At 39.1% G+C, this 23,672-nt stretch overlaps 1 long non-coding RNA gene across 6 annotated transcripts in view; it reads left to right on the top strand.

Annotated features, from left to right (window-relative positions):
- The window catches only part of LOC147346300 (uncharacterized), a 452,766-nt gene that overhangs the window by 244,693 nt on the left and 184,401 nt on the right, over positions 1 to 23,672 (top strand). For 4 of the 6 annotated variants that reach the window (XR_015153514.1, XR_015153526.1, XR_015153512.1 and 1 more), the window contains one exon: positions 8,414 to 8,787. The exons of the other annotated variants lie outside the window; for them this stretch is intronic. This is a non-coding gene — a long non-coding RNA (uncharacterized LOC147346300). Of the gene's footprint in view, positions 1 to 8,413; positions 8,788 to 23,672 lie in introns of those variants that run through there. 6 annotated transcript variants of the gene reach the window in all.

Here is a 23,672-nt window from a genome sequence, read left to right as displayed (position 1 = left end):
ACTCTGTGACCCCCATGGACGGTAGCCCACTAGGCTCCTCTGTCCTTCACTATCTCCTGGAATTTGCCCACATTCATGTCCATTGAGTCAGTGTTCAAGGTAGGGGACCCCTGTATTTGGAGGGATGAGGAGATGACCCACATCTGCTGGTGATACTGTGTATGTAAGTCAGTCTTGTCTCTCGCTACACTACAGATATTTAACTCTAGGGACTTACATTGGGACCCGTTGGGGTGGTTTGGCACAAGGGCTCTAGAGCCATGCTGATCAGGGTTTAGCTTTCCACCACGTGTTGTTGTTCAGTCCCCCAGTCGTGTCTGACTCTTTGAGACCCCGTGGACTGCAGCATGCCCGGCTTCCTGTCCCTCACCATCTCCTGGAGTTTGCCCAAGTTCATGTCCATCAGTGATGCTATCCAGCCATGTCATCCTCTGTCGTCCCCTTTTCCTCCTGCCCTCAGTTTTTCCCAGCATCAGGGATTTCTCCAATGAGTTGGCTGTTCATATCAGATGACCAAAATACTGCAGCTTCAGCTTCAGCATCAGTCCTTCCAATAAGTATTCATGGTTGATTTCCCTTAAGATTGACTGGTTTGATCTCTTCGCTGTCCAATAGACTTTCAGAAGTCTTCTTCAGCATCACAGTTCAAAGGCATCAGTTTTTGGTGTTCTGCCTTCTTTGCGGTTCAACTCTAACAACCTTATGTGACCACTGGGAAGAAAGACCATAGCCTTGACTATATGGACGTTTGTCGGCAGAGTAATGTCTCTGCTTTTCAACATACTGTCTAGGTTTGTTATATCTTTCCTGCCAAGAAGCAATTGTCTTCTGATCTGATAACTGCAGTCACCATCCGCAGTGATTTTGGAGCCCAAGAAGAAGAAATCTGTCACTACTTCCACCTTTCCCTTTTCTATTTTCCATGAAGTAATTGGGTTGAATGCCATAATCTTAGTTTTTTTTAGTATTTAGCTTTAAGCCAGCTGTTTCACTCTCCTCCTTCACTGTCATCAAGAGGCTCTTTAATTCCTCTTCCCTTTCTGCATTAGAGTGATTTCGTCCGCATATCTGAGGTTGTTAATGTTTCTCCCATCTATCTTGATTTCCACCACTTGCCAGCCAGCAAACCTCAGAAAAATTATCTAACCTTGATGAATACCGTTTTTCTCAATTGTAAAGTGAAAACAAAAACAGTGCCTACTTACATGGTTGTTGTGGGGTTTAAATAAAACAGTCGTGTAAAGTACTTTGAGAACTTTCTGTAGGCAGGCATTGTTCTAACCAAAGCTAGCTATTAGTATGCCCATGAACATAAAGGGAAAAATTGTGTTTGCAATTTGTGCTTTTTCTTTTGTGAGCATATTAACAAAAACTGCAGTTTCTAAGTACTTGGAATGAGCTCAGAGGAACACAGTCTTCATCTTTCTACAGGGAGAAAGCTGAGTTCCTGCCTGGAAATCTCTGAGCAGGGTGTTACTGTCTTTAACTTTCTAAGATAAGATAACCCTCAGGAAATCCATTTTCCACATATTAAAAGTGCCTGCAACATACTAGCGATTTGAAAACCATCAATTGCCTTCACATTTCTCCCTTTATTCCTATTTACAAAGAAGTAGAAGATATCTCTACATAGAATGCAGTTGGCAATAGAAGGTGGTATCTGCTGAGTGAGTGGTTTGGGTGGTGAGTGTTCTACCGTCCTAGAGGAGGAAATGATTCAGGAGTGGTCTAGCAGTTACCATGGGAATTTAGTCTGTGGAACCAGCCAGATGGTTTAGGGTTGGGACTCATTTTCTTTCAATTACCTGAGCAGCCAAGGTGAAATTGGGCTATTTGTTTGAAATATTGGAACCTCTCTTTCCATATTTCCTCATGTAGCCTCAAACTTTTGATTTTTCTTTTGGTAAAAATGGTGTTAATGAAACCTGTTTTCTCCTCAATGCTAGAAATTAGCATTATTTACATCTTCACAGAGTTTTCGGTTCCTCAAAGGCAAGTTCTTTACAAGTAAAAGAAGCTCACCCCTTCAACGATCATATGAATGAACACAGGAGGGGAATTATTCATTGTGATGGTAAATGCTGGAGTGGTAAATTGGAGGCCATCCCTATTACATATTCGTTAGAAATAATTCTGCTTAAAATAGGTAGCCTTCTAGATTAAATGTGAGAATAATTGAACATGGAAGTATGTATATTTTATAATTATTCCACATAATTTGATATATTCCACATAGTTTGATATCATTGCAACATTAATTTTTCCTCTTAATTTGTAATCATAGAATGAGAGAAAGCCAGAAATTGGGACAGCATTTTCCTTTTTCAAGAAAAACCTTGGCAGAATGGGATAAAAACACTTTTCATTTCTGAGCTAAAAAATATTCTAAGTAGAACAAAATAATCAAAGACTCCTGGCCCAATAATCAAGACTTTTAACTAGATAAAGTCTTTAATAAATTAGATATTAAGGATGTGACATACAGTATGATGATTATAATTAGCACTACTTATGGTTTATTTGAATGTTCCTAAGGGTAGTACATTTTATTCAGATATTTATTGATATCCAATGTATGCCAAGCACAGTTCTAAGCACTGAGAACTAAGTGATAGATTAAAGAGACATAGTCCCTACTGTCATGAATGGATGTGATTAATTATCCATGGAAGTAATTAAAGAGATTATGTACTGATGATTGAGTTTAGCATTTGGGACAACCCTAAGCTCCAATTAGGCTTCCCTAGTGGTTTAAATGGTAAAGAATCTGCCTGCAATGCAGGAGGCCTTGGTTCATTCCCTGGGTCAGGAAGATCCCCTGGAGAAGGGAATGGCTACCCACTCCAGTTTTCTTGCCTGGAGAATTCCATGGACAGAGGAGCCTGGTAGGCTACAGTTCATGGGGTAGCAGGGAGTGAACACCACTGAGTAGCTAACATTTTCACTTTCTCACTAAGCTCCAATCAAGATAACTTGCTTATAATTTTACCTAATTGATTATATCATATCCAGTTTGAAGACTGAATATTGGAAGTAGAGGGAGAGGGTGGGGAGATTTGGGAGAATGGCATTGAAACATGTATAATATCACGTATGAAACGAGTTGCCAGTCCAGGTTCAATGCACGATACTGGATGCTTGGGGCTGGTGCACTGGGACGATCCAGAGGGAGAGTATGGGGAGGGAGGAGGGAGGAGGGTTCAGGATGGGGAACACAGGTATACCTGTGGCGGATTCATTTCGATATTTGGCAAAACTAATCCAATATTGTAAAGTTTAAAAATAAAATAAAATTAAAAAAAAAAAAAGAAGTGAGATGTTCAAAAAGATAAAGTGGTCAGTGTCCATCTCCCAGTTTTGCAGTAAACACACTTCCTGACTCTGTGGACTTATGAGATCTGATCCCTATGAATGGGACATCTTTACTTGATCATGGAACCATTTCATTTTGTTTTGATTTCTCAGTATTAACTGATATTTCTATAGTAAAGTGCCTTCTGTGGTCTGATCAGAGCCTGACTTGGGGTGTATCTTTCAGGCATACCAGACTCACCTAAGAGACTTAAATACATACACTACCAGGGCATCACCCAAATCCTGCTATGCAGAATCTTTCAGGTAGACTATGTCAGGCCATGTATGTTGAAAAACTTCCTTAGGTCATTATCTCCCAAAATATGTGTCAGGGTCTCTTTAAACAGGAATGAAATTAATTAAGTAGCTTGTGAATTACATATTTATAAAAGTATGAAATAGAATAGAGTGGAAAATATCAGTATGTTACACTCTAACAGGAAGGCATTGTGATGGTCAGGTACTAGATCTTCCTGTCAACATTAGTTTTTCCCTTTTTATTTGAATTTTAACAGTCATCAGTTCAGTCAACCAGTTCATTAAAAGCCATCAAGCCAGTTTTGTAACTGATTTATTAATAGGTCATTAATTTTCCAAACTAGTTATACATAGACATCAACTAGAATATTTCTTAAAAATTCAGATTTCATACATCTACTCTTAGATATTCCCATTCATTTATTTTAGAGTGGGGTCTGGGGCTCTGTTTAAACACAGGCCCCAAATGACTTTGATCAAATGAATCAAATAGGTCTTGAATTTGGGAACCAAACATTGGATGACAAGCTCATCACAGGGAGGGTCTCTTTTTGTCTACTCATTTGAAGCACGGAGATATTTGTGCCATCGATGCTTGAGTGTTTTCAGTTCAGTTCAGTTGCTCAGTCGTGTCCGACTCTTTTCGACCCCATGAATCGCAGCATGCCAGGCCTCCCTGTCCATCACCAACTCCCGGAGTTCACTCAGACTCATGTCCATCAAGTCAGTGATGCCATCCAGCCATCTCATCCTCTGTCGTCCCCTTCTCCTCCTGCCCCCAATCCCTCCCAGCATCAGAGTCTTTTCCAATGAGTCAACTCTTTGCATGAGGTGGCCAAAGTACTGGAGTTTCAGCTTTAGCATCATTCCCTCCAAAGAAATCCCAGGGCTGATCTCCTGCAGAATGGACTGGTTGGATCTCCTTGCAGTCCAAGGGACTCTCAAGAGTCTTCTCCAACACCACAGTTCAAAAGCATCAATTCTTCGGCGCTCAGCTTTCTTCACAGTCCAACTCTCACATCCATGAGTGTTTTAGGCGTACCAGTAAAGCTAATGCAAGGTAACTGGCAGAGTTCATGATTTTTCTCAGGGGTGTAGAACAAAAGCTGTGCTAGGAGAGAAAAATGGTGTCCCTCCCAAGATAATTAATGCAAGACGGATTTTTCTCAGAACTCAACTCAGTATTACGTTGTCTTTCATTCTCTTATCAACACTAGCCTGGGAATTTACCAGAATATGTGAATCCCCAAAGGTGGACATCTAGGTTGGGAATAACGGAAATGATAAGCTAAATAGAATTGATACAGAACAGCATTCCCATTTCTTTCTTTCTTTCTTTTTTTTTCCTGCTGATGTGATCAGGTTGCCATGGAAACCTAAAAGCTCATTTACCCTGTGTGAATGAACAATGCTATCAGTCTTTAATGAACACCCAAAACTTGCTAAAGATGTATTCAGTTTATTCTACCTTCAGAATGATAGCACTTTATAAAAACTAACAAATTATTTAATTATAGATAGATGTTTAAATGTGAAATTTTGAAAAAACTCCAAACTTGAAAGTGACCTTTGGTTTTGGGAAGTTAAGCTGGAGCATAAAGTGATCTCTGTTTATTCAAATGTTTTTCTCTAATAATCTAGAAGCTTCCGTGTATTATCCTTCAATGAGGGGTGATATTTAAATACATGATGATGTAATTAGTCCAAATAGATACTGACAGTGGTTTTATAGGGCCTTGTACCTAGGCTGAGGGGGGTATGGCAACCCACTCCAGTATTCTTGCCTGGAGAATCCCATGGACAGAGGAGCCTGGCGGGCTACAGTCTGTGGGGTCACAAAGGGTCAGATATGACTGAGCGACTCAGCACACATACATTTACGCTAGGCATTTGCTCCCCACCCCCACTTTTTTGTTTTTTAAACTGGATTCTGCTTTTCCGTGAATTATAGAAGAGTTGATATGGGTGGGATAGGTGAGAGAGACAGAAATTTATACAGCAGATGTTTTCCAGCTAGAATGAAACATTTTCGGTATTTTAACAGTGTGCGCTGTCTGACTGCCAACCATGCTTTTTCAAAGGGACTTTTGAGTTTTTGATTTCAGATTGAAGCTTGACTTAGGTAGCAATTAGATATTGCTAGGAAATGCCAACCCACTTCAGTATTCTTGCCTAGGAAATCCCATGGACAGAGAAACCTGGCAGGCTACAGTCCATGGGGTCGCCAAGAGTCGGACACGACTGAGTGGCCAAACCACCACCACCAGGAAGACCACTGATGCAGTTCAGAGTGAGAAAACAGAACTGCACAAGATGGTCAAGGTGATTTTCCAAAGAACCAGAAAACTGGGTTACACTGAATAAAGTTATGATTTGTTCATTTAAGGCGGCACTGATGGATGTGTAGCAACACACACAGATACATCCAGAGATTCACATGTTTATACCTACATATGCAAATGCTTTCATGCTTCAGCAAAAAGTTGGAAGAGTCTCAAATGAGAAAAGTTTTTCATTAAAAAAAAAAATGTGTGTCCAAACTTATTTTTTTTTAATTCCTTCACCACCAGGTAGATCTTAGCAATATTTCAGTTCAACTGATAATTTTTCAGTCATTTTTGGTTACTACCACCTTATTTCTTACTATTATGTCCGCTGGGATGAGCTTGGCTTGCTCAGTTACTGGGAGCAGCCTATAGAAGCGAGGGGCCAGCCAGGGGTGTCTGCATTTCTTACGGAGGCTGCAGGCTGTGGTCCAGCAAACACCCAGCGGATGGCAGAAAGTTCCCATCATTCCTCTGGCTCCAACACAGTCAAATCACCAGATGGTCTTCAGTCCTGTTCTGCTTAAGTGAGGAAGGAGATGGCTGCCTAATCACCACCGCATGTACCCTGCAAATTGAACCCCTCTCCCCTTCTCTAGGCCTTTTTATATCAAGTAGGGAAGGGATACTTCGGTCCTTATTGTAGTAAATTTAAACAGGCAGCTGATGAAGAAATGGACTTTCTCCAAGATACAATTAAAAAAAAAATGCAAGTCATAACAAGAAGATATTATTTGGCACCTAGCATATTGGCGAAAATTCTAACAGTTATTTATGACCTACTGTGGGAGTATCAGACACATTTATGCACTCTTGTAGGTAGTGAAAATTGGTCTAATCTCTTTGGAGAAACTTTCAGTAATATCTTTTAAATTTAATTTTAAAATATGCATACATCTTTTGGCCCTAGATTTTCATTGCTGGGAATTTACCATTTATACATACTGCACAAATCCAAGGGTAATTATTACAGCACTGATGTAATGGGAAAAAAATAGACCAAGAACAACCTAAATATGCTCAATAGAGCACTTCTTGAATAAATTACACATGTACCAAATACTGCTGCCCTGGTGGCTCAGCGGTAAAGATTCCACCTGCCAGTGCTGGAGACGCAGGTTTGATTTCCAGGTAAGGAAGATGCCCTGGAGAAGGAAATGACAACCCACTCCACTGTTCTTGCCTGGGAAAGCCCATGGACAGAGGAGCCTGGTGGGCTACAGTCCGTGGGGGCGCAAAGAGTCAGACCCAATTTAGTGACTAAACGAACATACCAAATACTACAGAGTTTAAACCGGTCAAGGTAAATTTATATCTGTCGATATAGAAAGATCTTGGAGAATGTTACAAAAGAAATTCCGAGATACAGGAGTGAATAATACCTAGTGGGACACTTTGTAAGTAAAAACTACACATACAGTTGTTTCTCTTTATATTCTTTTTGTTAAAATATTTTCATATATGCAGGCAAATTCTGAAAGCATATATAAAAATATAAACAGTGTTCATCCCTGTGGGTGGCCCTGAGAATTGCTAGGTGTGGAGATGCATTGATTCTCAATTGACATATTCTCTGCTGTTCAAATGTTTTTAAACCATTTGCCTGCATTGCTTATTATAATGAAGATAAAATGGTAGAAAACTGAAAAAATTCCAGTGTGACAAATGGAGGTTAGACGTTCAAGAGTTAGCTTTTCTTGCTTGTGTCAAGGTCATCAAACTTAGCATCTTGCGGGGAGAGGCTGTGGAGGGAGGTGGGGAGCCTGTTTTAGGAGCCCCTCCTCTCTTATTTCTCCACTGAGGTTCATCATAATGAGCTCTTTGCTGGCTCCCCAGCCCCCACACTCCCTGCCCAGGGACTCCCATCTCCCGCTCAAATCACCACTGGTCATCTTTGCAGCTGCCGGAAAACCCACTGCTTTGAATTAAAACTGTGTCCACCGCACAGGTGTCATCTGCAGGGGAGGATGGACACGGAATTTCTGTAGCAGCACCGATGCCTCTCACACAGTCTCCAGCCAGGAGTGGCTATGGATTTTCCCTCATTCTTTACATTTCGCTGCACAAAGTGCATTTTTTTAATGTGTCCAATCTTCATGAAGGGTGCGAGTAATGAAGCGAGTTATGATTATAGCATAAGGAAAATACCTAGAGCTGGAAGCCACGTGTGGCTTCTCTTTCAGTCCAAGGGAAAAGAAGCCAAGAGGTCACACCCTTCCCTGGACATCCCTTGCGTCCATCTGCTCTTCCAAACCTGCCTCTGTGCTCCCTCTTCAGGGGTACCGCCTTCCTCCCATCCATGGGGCCATCTTCTGCCAAACCTGGGGAAAACCTGTCCTCTTCTCGCTGTGCCTGAGGTGACTGATTTTTAAATAATGAGTATCCTTTCTTCTGCTTCAGGGACATAGCCCTTCATTTATTTGATGTGATAATATGTCCTGCTTCAAGTTTATATTTCCTCCCCCTCTTGTGTACAGGATGGCCAAGGAGAGGCATGTTGCAGTGCTTGGATGGGACCTGGGGGAAACATTTTGAAAGAGGACTTACTCAGACGAGAGGCATCTGGTTTTCGCCTTTCTTCCCTCCTGCTGCTTCTTGCCTAGGGCTCAGTTGGGATGGCCAGAGCTTCAGCAGTCATCTTGGACCATCATGGGAGTTTCAGGAAGAAAGCCAGCATTGAGAATAGTAAGACAGAAAGGTTGGAAATACCAGGTACTGTAAGGCCACTCTATCAGCTCTGGCACCCTGCCTCTGGTACATTTTATTTGATGGAAAACTGAACTCTTATGTGTTTAAATTGTAGTAAGTTCTCTGCTGTGCTTTTACCAATAAAACCTAATACTAATAGTTGGGATCTACCTTATTAGTTCCAGTATATTTTTCCAAGTCTGAATTATTCAGCAGTGGAAAGTGTGATTACTTTGGACAGAACAACTGCTGAAGAAATGGGGTCTTGGGCCTGCTTTGGTTTTTAAACTCCTACAGAATAATACAGGGTGGACATAGTTTGGTTACCGTTGAATTCTCTCTTATGGAATGCATTGAAGATACACTTCTTTATTATTTCAATTACTCAGAAGTAATGTTAATATATATTTTTTAATTCGTATTGTCTTATGGAATACTTCTGGGTTGAGTACATTTTGCTCCTGTTAGGTAGGTTAATCCCCATGTCAGCCCATGAATATCATAATGGAGAGAGTGTTTCAAGCCAGTACGGGTTCTTTCCTTTTGCAGTTCTTCCCTCCTACTTTATACATTGTATAATGAATTTCTGGCATTTAAAAAAAAATTGTCCAGTCCTGACCCAATACTATATAAAGATCAATTCCTATACCTAGTGATAAATTACTCTTAAGAGAGCTTGTTTCAGTTCTTGGTCAGGGTCCCTGCTTGTGTATAGTCTCTGAAGGTGGTAGGGAGGGTGAGTAGATGGGATCCAGGCTTTTAGTCACAGATATTGTTGTTGTTCAGTCGCTAAGTCATTTCTGATGCTTTGTGACCCCCATGGACTACAGCATGCCAGGCTTCCCTGTCCTTCACTATCTCCTGGACTTTGCTCAGACTCATGTCCACTGAGTGAGTGATGCCATCCAACCATCTTCCTCTGTCACCCCCTTCTCCACCTGTCCTCAGTCTTCCCCAGCATCAGGGTCTTTTCCAATGCTCTTCACATCAGGTGGCCAAAATGTTGGAGCTTCAGCTTTAGCATCAGACTTTCTAGTGAATTTTCAGGGTTGATTTCCTTTAGGATTGACTGGTTTAATCTCCTTGCTGTCAAGGGCACTCTCAAGAGCCTACTCCAGCACCAGAATTCGAAAGCGTCAATTCTTCGGTGCTCATTCTTCTTTGGGGCTTCCCTGGTGACTCAGATGGTAAAAAAAAATCTGCCTAAAGTGCAGGAGACCCAGGTTTGATCCCTGGGTCAAGAAGATGAGAAGGTGCCCTGGAGAACAAAATAGCAACCCACTCCAGTATTCTTGCCTGGAGGATTCCAGGACGGAAGAGGCTCGTGGGGGCTACACAGTCCATAGGGTTGCACAGAGTGGGGCACAACTGAGCAACCATCACTTCATTTCAGCTTCTTTATGGTCCAACTCTCACAGCCACACATGGCTACTGGAAAAACCATGGCTTTGACTAGACAGACCTTTGTCAGCAAAGTGATGTCTCAATTTTTTTTTAATACACTGTCTAGGCTTGTCATTGTTTTTCTTCCAAGGAGCAAGTATCTTTTAATTTTGTGGCTACAGTCACCGTCTGCAGTGATTTTGGAGCCCAAGAAAATAAAATCTACCCCCGTTTCTGTCACAGATATAAGAAGGAATATATTTTTGAGAATGGGAGAATTGTTTGCCTTTGACCTTACCAAGCACATACAGATATAAAATACCTGTGCCAAATGTTCATGGCTCCCTTCCTACATCCTCTAAAGAGGTAGTTCCTTCACCTCAAGAAGTAATTGTGTGTTATATGAAAAACATGTTAACTAACTTTTAATCTAAAACTTTGTATTAAAAATCAGGTTGTCAATTTCTCTGAAGCAAACAGGCATCCAAGGAGATGGGCTGGTAAACTTCTTTTGGTGGTATGGGGAAAAAAAATGTGCTGGGACTCCTCTGGTGATCCAGTGGTTAGGACTTACCCCTTACACTGCAGGGGTAGCAGGTTCGATCCCCAGTCAGGGAACTAAGATCCCAAATGCTACATGGTGTGGCAAAAAAAAAAAAAAAAAAAAAAGTAATGATAAAAAAAAATCTGCTCACACCTCATCTGCTTAGCATCTTGGACAAATGAAAGTAAGGAGGGGCAGTGTGAGGATACTTGGTACTTGCAAGAGGTCTAAAGGGCAATAGAACAAAGATTGATGATTTAACTGTAAGTTGGCTCTGCATATATTTGTATAGACTCTATATTCAGTTGATTTGAGCCCTGTGTTGATTTAGACCCCAAGCAAGATGATCTGAGTTGACATAGAAAGTATTTTATTAATAATTTCAGAACATATGCCCATTAATTCCTATTCTTTGATGTCATTTTTATTTCCTCTCATGTAAGAAATTATTTTATAAAAGCCTAAAAATCCAACTTTAGGAATAGAGATTTTTTAAAAATTGCATTTAAGCTATTATTTTCTCTTACTATGAAGGATGAATAAATCTTCCCAAATTTACTTTCCCCATTTAATGTTTTTTGAATGCATACAATTTGGTCTTAAGTTGAAATAATGTACCTGTTTAGACCTTATTTCTGGAGAAGAGATTTAAAATTGGATGTTACAGGTCACAGATTTGTGTTTATATATCAATTTCATGCTTCAGGGAAAAAATAGCTTCTTATACTACTTGATTAGCAACTTGTGTATAAAAATACATAAATGTAAGTGCTGGTGTTGTTTAAATGCTGGGAGAAGAGAAACTGGATAGACTAGAAACGAGTCATAGAAAGCAAAATCAATACCAGTTGTTTAAAAAGGATCTGTTTTCCTATTTTATCATTTTTTGGCCATGCCATGCGGAATAGGGGATCTTAGCTCTCCAAAAAGGGACTGAACCTATTCCCCTGCACTCTTAGTGTGGGGTCTTAACCTCTGGACTGCCAGGAAAGTCCCTTTTGGCCTATTTTAAACCTTATTAATAGTCTTTTAAAAAAGAGCCTTCTAAATTATGAGTCATGTAATAGCTATGGGGAGAGTTGGTTTCTCTGATCCACCCTTGTAAAGAAGTGCTTTGTAAAATAACTGCCATAGGGAAGTGCCTACAGTGGCGTGTTGCTCGTGTCTCTGTGAGTGGGCTGTTGTAGGACATCTTTTGTGGATGTAAGTTTCAGGGTTATGATGTATCCACAGATGAGCACAGGGACCAAGGGAAAAAAAAACTTACTTTAAGTGGAAAACAACAGAAAACTAAAATAAAGTCGCTTCCTGATTCAGTTTGTGTTGAAAAATCATTGGCGATGGCTAGTTGCACCAAATGTGTAGTAAAATAACTTGCTTCTCCTCATGAAGAATGCTTTATGCTTCTGGGAACTGTGTTGGGCAACTCAGAGGCATGTTAAAATATAGCCTGATGCATCTTCAATCTTAAACTTGGCCATATTTTTGCTGGCATGAGCCTTGAAGTTTTTGCTGCCAGAATCTATTAGAAGAATAAAATAAGTTTAATGAGTGCCGAAAGAGAAAAGCAAACAAATATACACACATATGAATGTCAAAATCAATATCATAAAATGGCAAGCACCCCCATTTGCCCTGAAGTTCCTCTAGGTTTTATCACAAGCTATAGTAGAGAGCTATAAAGTGGTTTTCTCTGCCATCATTTTGGGAGATTGGATGAGAGAGGTATGGAATCAGAAACTCTTGAAACCAAAGCAAAAAGGTTCAAAACTGAGGACGGAATAAAGGACTGAAATAATTGGAAGAGAGTGTTTTGGGTGTATGTGTGTTTGAAAATAGAGCCAAAGGCAAGCTCTGCAAGTTCTTCAGAGTATGGCAACATCTGAGCACGTGATCTAATCAGAAAGACTGCTGGCTCATGGCAATGGATCTGTGTTTATCCCTGGATCCTCCTCTCACTAGCTCGAAGTTTTCTTGACTTCTGTATTTCCTCCTTTTTGAAAGTAAGATTGATTTTCTCAAGTGAACTGTGTTGAATAGTGTTCCCATCCAAACTGAAGTGCGCTCAAACCCTCAGCGTGTGACCCTGTTGGGCAACAGTGTCTCTGCAGATGTAGTCAAACTAAGATAAGGTCATACAGGATTAGGCTGGTCTTTTTGTTCATTACTTTTAAGACTCTTATAATTACAAAAATGACAAGAGTCAGTTTCCTACAACTGTTTTAAGTTGCATTCTTCTGAATTTTAACTTCATTGTTTCAACTACTTTATTGAGATGTGATATGGAAAAAGCTGTACATGTTTAATGTACACAGACTTCATGAGATTAGAGATAAATACATACCTTGAAACCATTAACCACCACCTAAGCCATAAACATATCCTTCATCTCCAACATTTCCTCTTTCTTCTACTAGTACTATTATTACTACTATTATAAAAACACAACATAATCTATTCTTTTAGCAGTTTTTTCTCCTCTTTTAAAACCTTGTGTCAAGGGCAGACTTTCAATAGAGAAAATGATTAAGCATATAGTACAGCACTGTTAACTGTAGGCACTCTACAGTTGATCTCTAAGACATATTCATCTTATATAACTGAAATTTTGTACCCTTTGATTAATGCCATTTTCTCTTTCCCTCAACTCTAGGCAACCACTATTCTACTTGCAGCTCCTGTAATTTTGTTGTTGTCCGACTCTCAGTTGTGTCCAACTCTTTGTGACCCCATGGACTGCAGCATGCCAGGCCTCCCTGTCTTTCACCATTTCTCAGAGTTTGCTCAGACTCGTGTCCACTGAGTCAGTGATGCCATTCTCTGTCGTTCTCCTGCCTTCAATCTTTCCCAACATCAGGGTCTTTTCCAATGAGTCAGGTCTTTGCATCGGGTGGCTGAAGTATTGGAGTTTCAGCTTCAACATCAGTTCTTCCAATGAACACCCAGGACTGATCTCTTTTAGGATGCACTGGTTGGATCTCCTTGCAGTCCAAGGGACTCTCAAGAGTCTTCTCCAGCACCACAGTTCAAAGGCATCAGTTCTTTGGCACTCAGCCTTTCTTATTGTCCAGCTGTGACTACTTAAATAACCATAGTTCTGACTATATGGACCTTTGTGGTAAAGTAATGTGTCTGCTTTTTAATATGCTCTCTAGATTTGTCATTGTTTTTCTTCCTATGATTTTGAGGATTTTGGATTCTTCTATTTGTCCTTCTTTGTCTAGCTTATTTGACTTAGCAAAATGTCTTCCAGGTTTATCTATGTTATTGCAAATGGCAAGATTTCCTTCTGTTTTTCAGACTGAATAATACTCACTTATATATGTACACTGCATTTTCTTTATCTGCTAATCCATTTAGATCTTGGCTGTTGTAAATAATGCTGCAGTGAACACAGAAATGCAGATATCTCTTCCAGATCCTGATTTTATTTCCTTTGAATATATATCCAGAAGTAGAAATGCTGGATCATTTGGTAGTTCTATTTTCAATTTTTTGAGGGACCTCTGTACTATTTTCTGTAGTGGCTGCTTTAAGTTACATTTCCCTCAGCAGTGTATGAGGGTTTCATTTTCTCGACAATCTTGCTGACACTTAATATTTTTTTTATAATACCATCCTGACAGATGTGAAGTGTTATGTCATTATAGCTTTGATTTTCATTTCTGTGATAATTAGTGATGTTGAACACATTTTTATTTACTTTTTAGCCATTTGTCTTTTTTTTTAAATGTCTATTCCTTTGCTTATTTTTTTTTTCTTCTTTTCTTCTTAAAAAAAATTTTTTTTTAACCTTACAATATTGTATTGGTTTTGCCATATATCAAAATGAATCTGCCATAGATATACATGTGTTCCCCATTCTGAACCCTCCTCCCCACTTTGCTTATTTTTTAAATGGATCATTGGTATTTTGTTCTGTTAGGTTATTGAGTTACTTATATAGTTTAGATATTAACCCCTTGTTAGATATACAGTTTAGGATTTTTTACATTGAAGAAATATGTATCTAAACAGATCATGTCATCTGCAAACAGAGGTGATATGTCTTTATTTCCAATTTGGATATCTTTCATTTATTTTTCTTGCCTAATTTCTCTGGGTAGAGTTTCTAGTACTATGTTGAACATGAGTAATATGAGTGGGCATCCTTCCCTTGTTCTAGATCTTAGAAATCTTTAAGTTTTTCATCATTGAGAATGTTAACCATGGGCTTTTCACATATGGCCTTTGCTATTTTAATATAAATTCCTTCTATAATTAATTTGTTGAGAGTTTTTGTCATGAAAAATGTTGATATTTGTTACATGTTTCTTCTGTATCTGTTGAGATGATCATTTGATTTTTATTCTTCATTCTTTTGATGTGATGTATCACTTGATTAATTTGTGAATGTTGAACCATCCTTGCATCTCAGGGATAAATTCCACTTGATTTTGGAATTTAATTTAGTATGCCTGTATTTATTAACAAATTATTGATGAAAGGCATATTAATATGTCTTTTGTTATTGAACGTTATTGATATTTCAGTGTTCACTTATGCAACAAATCACTGGCCAGGCTTTAGTCAATACATTATTGACTAAAATCCTTCACTCAATAATGTATTAAGAATTTTTGCATTCATGGTCATTGGGAATATTGGCAATAATTTTCTTCTCTTCAGAGTCTCTAGAATGAACTAATCCTTCCAATACCTTAATTTTGGACTTCCATACTTGAGAACAATGAGGCAATAAATATTTGCTTTTTTAAGTCACCCGGTTTATGATGCTTTTAAATAGTAACCCTAAGAAATAAACACACCTACTTTATACAAAGAGTAAAAAGTTTAAGTGAGGTTTAAAAGTCCATATAAGAATGTTGGATATTTTATATTAGGAGTATTATATAATGAGATACAAAAAGAAATGAGGGTAAGGAAAAATGCATTTTAATTTGTATAATCATATAAAACTATAAGATTTCCTGACATTTTGCAAGTGTAGTTTCAGAGGGAGGTTCCCATGCAGTTTCCACTCACTATACACCTTTATGAGAATATTAAAAACTGGGAAAGATGGATATGGTTGCTGCTGCTGCTGCGTCACTTCAGTCGTGTCTGACTCTGTGCGACCCCATAGACGGCAGCCCACCAGGCTCCCCCATCCCTGGGATTCTCTAGGCAAGAACACTGGAGTGGGTTGCCATTTCCTTCTCCAATGCATGAAAGTGAAAAGTGAAAGGGAAGTCATTCAGGCGTGTCTGACTCTTAGCAACCCCATGGACTGCAGCCCACCAGGCTCCTCCATCCATGGGATTTTCCAGGCAAGAGTACTGGAGTGGGGTGGTTGCAGGGACCAGCTTAAAGAGCCAGTAGGTACACTGGTTTATCAAGATATATCCAGTCCTCATGTATCTCTGTTCCAGGAGGATTAATGTCTTATATCCAGAATATTTTAATTGTGTGATTCTAATGTTGATAAGAATGGCAAAAGGAAAAAAGATCTAAGTAGATCTTTGAGAAATAGAGTATTTATGATAAAGATATTTAGAAAATTTCCTTTGCACTCCTAAACATTGGGATATAAGTACTAAAAACCTGACCATGTTTTTTTTTTTTTTTTAGTTTTATTCAGAGGAGAAAATAACTAACAACACATGGCTAATTAATGTAAGTGATAAAAGAAAAGCAACTAATTAATCAAATTAATGTTCTGACACTTGTCTGGCATTCTTTTATGCTTGGGAGACATCAGCATTTTTTAATCTCCTGCTTTGCAGTTAGGAAGTTGATCTTTGGTCTTATACTGAAGAACCCTGTGTAAGAAACACTAGTGCAGGACACTGCAAATCTGCAAAAGATTTGGAACTAGTTCAATCTTTGATGGAAGAATTTAATCTCTCACTATCGGGGGGGATGGGGGGGAACTAAAGAAAATAGATATTTTTCCGGTAAACACTAGATCTATTCAACCATGTTGATTTTGGAAGCAGAAATAAAGTACTTAATTAGGCTGGTTTTCTGGGCGTCAGCTTCATCAGAATGACAAACATGCTTCTGACCTGCCGTGCCAACAATGAGCCAAGTCAGAGAGATCTACTCACACCCGTCCAGTCGAACCCTGGGATGCTCAGTTTGTTCGGTCTGACAAAGCTAGTGATTCTCAGTTGCATGACCTCTAAACCTAAATTCAGATTGCAGTTTAAATCCATTCTTTAAATGATATTGCCTTAAGAAGGGTAAGCAAGCTGGGCCTTCAAGATGAAGCAGTTATAAACTAACAGACCACTTTAGACAGGAATAGCCATGCACACCAACTGCTGCTTATGTTTACCTATAGGAATCCAAAGGGCAGAAAAGTCTCTTTTGTCCCCATTTCGTTCTGTTGTTATAGCACTAGGTTGGAAAATAGCAAAAAAAAAAATTAACCAGAAGATATCAGAATTTGGTGCCAGTCCAGGTTCAATGCAGGATACAGAAAGCTTGGGGATGGTGCACTGGGATGACCCAGAGGGATGGTATGGGGAGGGAGGTGGGAGGGGGGTTCAGGATGGGGAACACGTGTACACCTGTGGCAGATGCATGTTGATATATGGCCAAACCAATACAATATTGTAAAGTAAAAAATAATAATATATTAAAAAAAAAAAGAGTTTGGTTTCAGATATGTAAGTGTCTGGCTTTTCTATGTTCTTCCTGCCTGGTTGACAATAAGAGGGCATGCATACCTGGAATTGATGGGTTTGCAAGGGTCTGTAGAGGTTAAATATTCTGCCTCTTCAAAGCTTGGATCCTTTCAGGCATATATAGAATAGTCCTGAAGGCCTGAGGAACAGGAAATCACTGATTGGTGTATAGAAGGGACATGTGTCTGTAGGTATGTTGTAGGTAGGTATGTTGTAGGTAGGTATGTTGTTTCTGGTGCTTGAATATAGAGCAGAATAACCTGAAGGGATTGCCTTTTTCAGTCAAGGATTTTGGAATTTTCATCAAGGATGGCATGGAAGGGGTATTACAAAAGCTTGCATTTGTAAACCATTTCTGCTGCTATTTAGTTTTATTCTGAGTGGAACCTTGTCTTAATGTGTATATAATTTGAGGATTACCCTGGACCAAGTTACATTAACCCAGATCTTCGGTTGCTGGTCCCTACTAAAGCTATTATTGGCATTGAATATAGTTGTAGATGTAAAAGGAGTGTTTTCCAAAAGTCAATTTTTTGTCTTTTTTGATAAAATATTAACTGATCACAGCTGAATCAATCTTAATAGCCATAGAATACCTGTCTCACATAGCTTAGTAGTTCCAGAAACATAGGCTTGTGCTTTTAAATTTCCCAGCCAGCAGTACTTGAGTGAATAAATTAATGAAGGAGTGAATCAATCAATCATGGATCAATGGATGAAGAAATTAAGAATATTTTAAGGACATGTCTATTTCAAATGGATTTTAGGACACATTAGAAGAAAGATTGTGAAAGACATAAAAATAGATGTCTGGAAATTTTATACCCTTAAAAATGAGATCAGGTCATGAATATTCACAACAGGAAATCATTAATAGGAAGATGAGTATAGTCTCAAAAGATTTGGTCTAATTAACTGGTTAAATTCTGAAAAAAGATATTTCAAGTAATTTATAGAATGTATATTGAGAAAATACCCCAAAAGAGTAAGTGATAGAAACTTAGAAAGTTGAAAATCAAATTTCACTGGGAATAATGGGTTATTTGGATATAGAAAGTCTATTGAATACTTCAGAAAAAAATTTTCCTTTTGCTTGTCAAACTGTTAAAATTTCTACTTGCCTGAGTATGATAAAATAATCCAAATTAAAATATAGAATGGTATAATACAGACTTTAAAATGATTAGAAATTTACTGAGGATATTTATTTTCAATAGTACTATAGATTTGGTACCTGGGTAGACATCCATCTCAGAAATAATTCTGGATAAATATTAAATAAACGGATGCATTTCAGAAAAACAAGGACTTTTCAGGTTAAAAAAGCTAATCAAAGGGATAGTAGACCTGGAGAAGAAAACGGTGAAACTGACTTTCACTTTAAGGCATATGCTGGGCCTGTGAACTTGAGTTGTATTTTAAAAGTCTCCCAGAGTTTGGAGCCGAGGTGGGGAAAGGCAAAATCTAGGGTCTGCCTAAAGTAGAGAATCTGATATGAAATCCTTACTTCCTAAAGCTAGCACCCTAAAGAGTGATCCAGAAATTATCTCTGCCACTCCCAGTGGAATTGTGAGAGAAATTAGTGATCTAAAATATGGGGTTGAGATGAAGGTAGAAATAACATTAGTAAACATTTGGAATTACCACCTTGACCTCATGCAGCTTTGTAGCCTAAATTATTGTTGCCTTTGAGATCTAAATTTAAATTAAAATGATTGCTGGGGAGACATTCTCGGGTGGGCAATGGGTGGAAGTTGGGGTATTTGATTTTCCTCTTTGATTTCTTTACTCTTATAGTATGCCAGCTCTTCTTGCAACAAAAACACCTTGGACTTGAGCTCGTTCCTTTCATGTAGCACGTCCCGCAGCTCCTGCAGGGTGAACCGGGGGCGGTTGGGGTCCTTGAGATCCATGGCTACCTTCTCCGCCTCGGAGACACACTCTTCTCCGCCCAGCTCCGCCACAGGCTCCTCTCTCCATTTTGGTTCCACCCATTGCCCACCCGAGAATGTCTCCCCAGCCCGAGTCTGGGATCAAGCGACTGTTTAGCTTCTTCTCCCGAGATAAGAAGCATCTGGCCAACGAGACCTTCGGCCAGTGGGCCAGCTGCCACTGCGATGACGGTTACACGGAGCAAGGACAGGAGGCCCTGCAACACCTGTGACCATGACCCACCTCTGTCCTCGGACCTGAACCACCCACCCCCAGGGGCTGCCATGAAATACGGCCACCTCGGGTATCACACCCTCAAAACTGATCCCTCCAACAGACTGTCTGCTTCGAGGGAGCACGTTGAAAAACTGATGCCAAACTCTAAAGAGACGTTTATTTATACCAGGGCTACCACCGTTTCTAATAGATGACTCCGATCCCTTAAGATATATATTTAATAAGACCATGAGCGGAGGCCGACTTTTGCATTAACTTCAGTAACAGGACCTTCGCCAGATACATCACCTGCCGCTCTAATTGCTGTTTGACTCGCTTTGTATGAAATTCTTTGTGTAGAAATTTTATGATCACGTTTGGCATACTGACATGGGAGGCAGGGAACTGGTAGGTTTTCATTAGTTGCGTTCATGATATTGTCATGATGGTAGCAGAATATATAGGATGCATCGACTAGACAGGGAGGGCCTCCGAAGTCACAGGACACACTGGCCCCACTCAGACACAAAGCAACAGAAAACAGGGACGACAGTCCTCCCACCCAGAAACTGGAGACAAGTTTGCAAGAGCCTGTGGTTCTCTATTGCACCTCGTTACTGATAATGCCTAGAGCATGTAGCAATGTTCAAGGCCAGTGCCTTGGAATCTGCTGTGAGTTATGCAGTACTAACCACACAAAGTTGCTAAGGATGAGACACTGCAAAAAATAAATAAATAAAATAAAATGATTGCTGACTGATAATTTTCAGAAGTACTTGCAGAGGCAAATGTAGATCTTAAAGGCACTCGTTTTCATCTTAAATCTTAAATGTTATTTGCAATTAAAACTAAGTACAGAAAGAAACAAAGTACCAAGAGGAAGAACTATCAGCAAAAGCCCCCAAAGCTATAGAATCTGTAATTTTCAGATTCAGAACATAAAATACTCACTATGTTTAAAGAAATAAAAGACAAGCTTAAATGTACATGCATGGAACATGAAACAGTAAAAAATTATCAGATTTGATAATGAGTCAAGTAGAACTGCTAGAAATAAAACAGTAATGTTAAAAGTAAAAATCCAATGGAAAAAGGGACCATTATAATAGAACTGAAACCAAAAATGTAAACTATAAAGTAATTGTAAACTAACAAATCATGCATAATTTAGCAGAGATCAAGGAATGGGAAACATGAAAAGAAGTTGGGAGACATGAAGGCTAGAGTTTGCATGAATGTCTGTAGTGTGCCTAAAAGAAGTTTCAGAGGGAATAAAAGAGAATGGGCTGAAGCAGTGTTTGAAAAAACAATGGCAGAAAAATTTTCAAGAATGATGAAAGACACCACCCTCAAGTCTCAGGAAGCCCCCAAATTCAAAACAGATAAATAAAAATATGCTGTTTAGACAAAACATTCAATACAAGGAGATAAATTTAAAGGTAAGCATGAGGAAAGACTGATTACTTCATCAAGAAAGAGTTAGAAATACATTTAACTTTTTCTTAGCAACAAGAGAAGGCAAAAGACAGTTAAATGATGTGCTAAGAAAAAGTAACCATCCATCTAAAATTGTCTGACCAAAAAAAAAAACACAAAAAAAACAACAACTTTACGTATGATAGTACAGTAAACAAACTGGTCAACAAAAGGAACTGAAAGTAAATTTTCACCATCGGACTCTACTAAAAGAAACCCTAAAGGATATACTTATAAGAAAGAAAAGGTGGGAGATTTCAGGAAAAAGTAAAGAGTATAGAAAAGAGATTTGTATAAACATTTCCTGTACAGAACATAATAATATCAATTCCAAGTGAATTAGAGACCTAAATGTAAAATGCAAATCTATAATATTTTCAGAAGTTAATATTCAACAATATTTTCATGATTGCAAGACAAAATTTTTCTTTAAGGCATGATCAGTCAGTTCAGTTCAGTCACTCAGTTGTGTCTGACTCTCTGTGACCCCATGGACGGCAGAATGCCAGGCTTCCCTGTCCATCACCAACTCCCAGAGTTTACTCAAACTCATGTCCATTGAGTTGGTGATGCCATCCAACCGTCTCATCCTCTGTCATCCCCTTCTTCTCCTGCCTTCAACCTTTCCCAGCATCAGAGTCTTTTCCAATGAGTCAGCTCTTTGCATCAGGTGGCCAAAGTATTGGAGTTTCAGCTTCAGCATCAGTCCTTCAATGAATATTCAGGACTGATCTGCTTTAGGATGGACTAGTTGGATCTCTTTGCAGTCCAAGGGACTCTCAAGAGTCCTCTCCAACACTAGAGTTCAAAAGCATCAATTCTTCAGTGCTCAGCTTTCTTTATAGTCCAACTCTCACATCCATACATGACTACTGGAAAAACCATAGCTTTGACTAGATGGAACTTTGCTGGCAAAGTAATGTCTCTACTTTTTAATATGCTGTCTAGGTTGGTTATAACTTTTCTTCCAAGGAGCAAGCGTCTTTTAATTTCATGGCTGCAGAAGGCAGTGATCAAGACCGTCCCCAAGAAAAAGAAATGCAAAAGGCAGAATGGTTGTCTGAGGAGGTCTTACAAATAGCTGAGAAAAGGAGAGAAGCAAAAGGCAAAGGAGAAAAAGGAAAGATATACCCATTTGAATGCAGAGTTCCAAAGAATAGCAAGAAGAGATAAGAAAGCCTTCCTCAGTGATCAATGCAAAGAAATAGAGGAAAATAATAGAATGGGAAAGACTAGAGATCTCTTCAAGAAAATTAAAGATACCTAGGGGACATTTCATGAAAGATGGGCTCAATAAAGGACAGAAATGATATGGTCCTAACAGAAGCAGAAGATATTAAGAAGAGGTGGCAAGAATACACAGAACTGTACAAAAAAGATCTTCACAACCTAGATAACCATGTTTGTGTGATCACTGACCTAAAGCCAGACATCCTCAAAAGCGAAGTCAAGTGGACCTTAGGAAACATCACTACGAACAAGGCTAGTGGAGGTGATGGAATTCCAGCTGAGCTATTTCAAATCCTAAAAGATGATGCTATGAAAGTGCTGCACTCAATATGCCAGTGAATTTGGAAAACTCGGCAGTGGCCACAGGACTGGAAAAGGTCAGTTTTCATTCCAATCCCAAAGAAAGACAATGCCAAAGAATGCTCAAACTACCGCACAATTGCACTCATCTCACATGCTAGCAAAGTAATGCTCAAAATTCTCCAAGCCAGGCTTCAGCAATACGTGAACCGTGAACTTCCAGATGTTCAAGCTGGTTTTAGAAAAGGCAGAGGAACCAGAGATCAAATTGCCAACATCCGCTGGATCAACAGAAAAGCAGGAGAGTTCCAGAGAAACATCTATTTCTGCTTTATTGACAATGCCAAAGCCTTGGATCACAACAAACTGTGGAAAATTCTTCAAGAGATGGGCATACCAGACCACCTGACCTGCCTCTTGAGAAATTTGTATGCAGGTCAGGAAGCAACAGTTAGAACTGGACATGGAACAACAGACTGGTTCCAAATAGGGAAAGGAGTACGTCAAGGTGGTATATTGTCACTCTGCTTATTTAACTTATATGCAGAGTATATCTGTATGTAAGTATAGATGCTGGGCTGGGCTGGATGAAACACAAACTGGAATCAAGATTTCCGGGAGAAATATCAATTATCTCAGTTATGCAGATGACACCATCCATATGGCAGAAAGTGAAGAACTAAAGAGCCTCTTGATGAAAGTGAAAGAGGAGAGTGAAAAAGTTGGCTTAAAACTCAACATTCAGAAAACTAAGATCTTATCATCTGGTCCCATCAGTTCATGGGACATAGATGGGAAAACAATGGAAACAGTGACAGACTTTAAGGCATGATGCCCACTAACTATAGAGAAAAGTATTATTAAGTTAGATTACAGTAAAATCAAAATTTCTTAAAAAAATTTTTTTAATTGGAGTATAGTGGTCTTACAATGTTGTGTTAGTTTCTGCTGTACAACATGAATCAGATATATATCTACATATGTCCCCTCTCTCTTGAGCCTCCCTCCCATCCCCCTAGAACTTCTGTTTATTTAAAGGCATTATAGAGGTGAAACAGCAACCCAAACGGGGAATTAAAAGCACAGACTGCATGAAGGCATATAACTGAGGAACGCAAATATGTAGAGTAGGTAAGGAACTCCAGTATATTAATAGGAAATGGCAAAAAAAAAAAAAAAAAAAAAATCCAGTGGAACAAAGGACAGAAGACTGAGATAGGTACTTCACAAAAGAATAAATCCAAATGGTCAATAAACTTAAGAAACAGTGCTCAGTTTCACTAGTAATTAGGGAAA

Source organism: Bos grunniens, chromosome 24, assembly GCF_055505025.1.
Source record: "Bos grunniens cultivar Pamir isolate PY7600 chromosome 24, Bosgru_T2T1.0, whole genome shotgun sequence".
NCBI classification, from domain to species: Eukaryota; Metazoa; Chordata; class Mammalia; order Artiodactyla; family Bovidae; genus Bos; species Bos grunniens.
The sequence above is the reverse complement of the archived record's forward strand: the minus strand, read 5'-3'. Positions and strand labels throughout refer to the sequence as shown.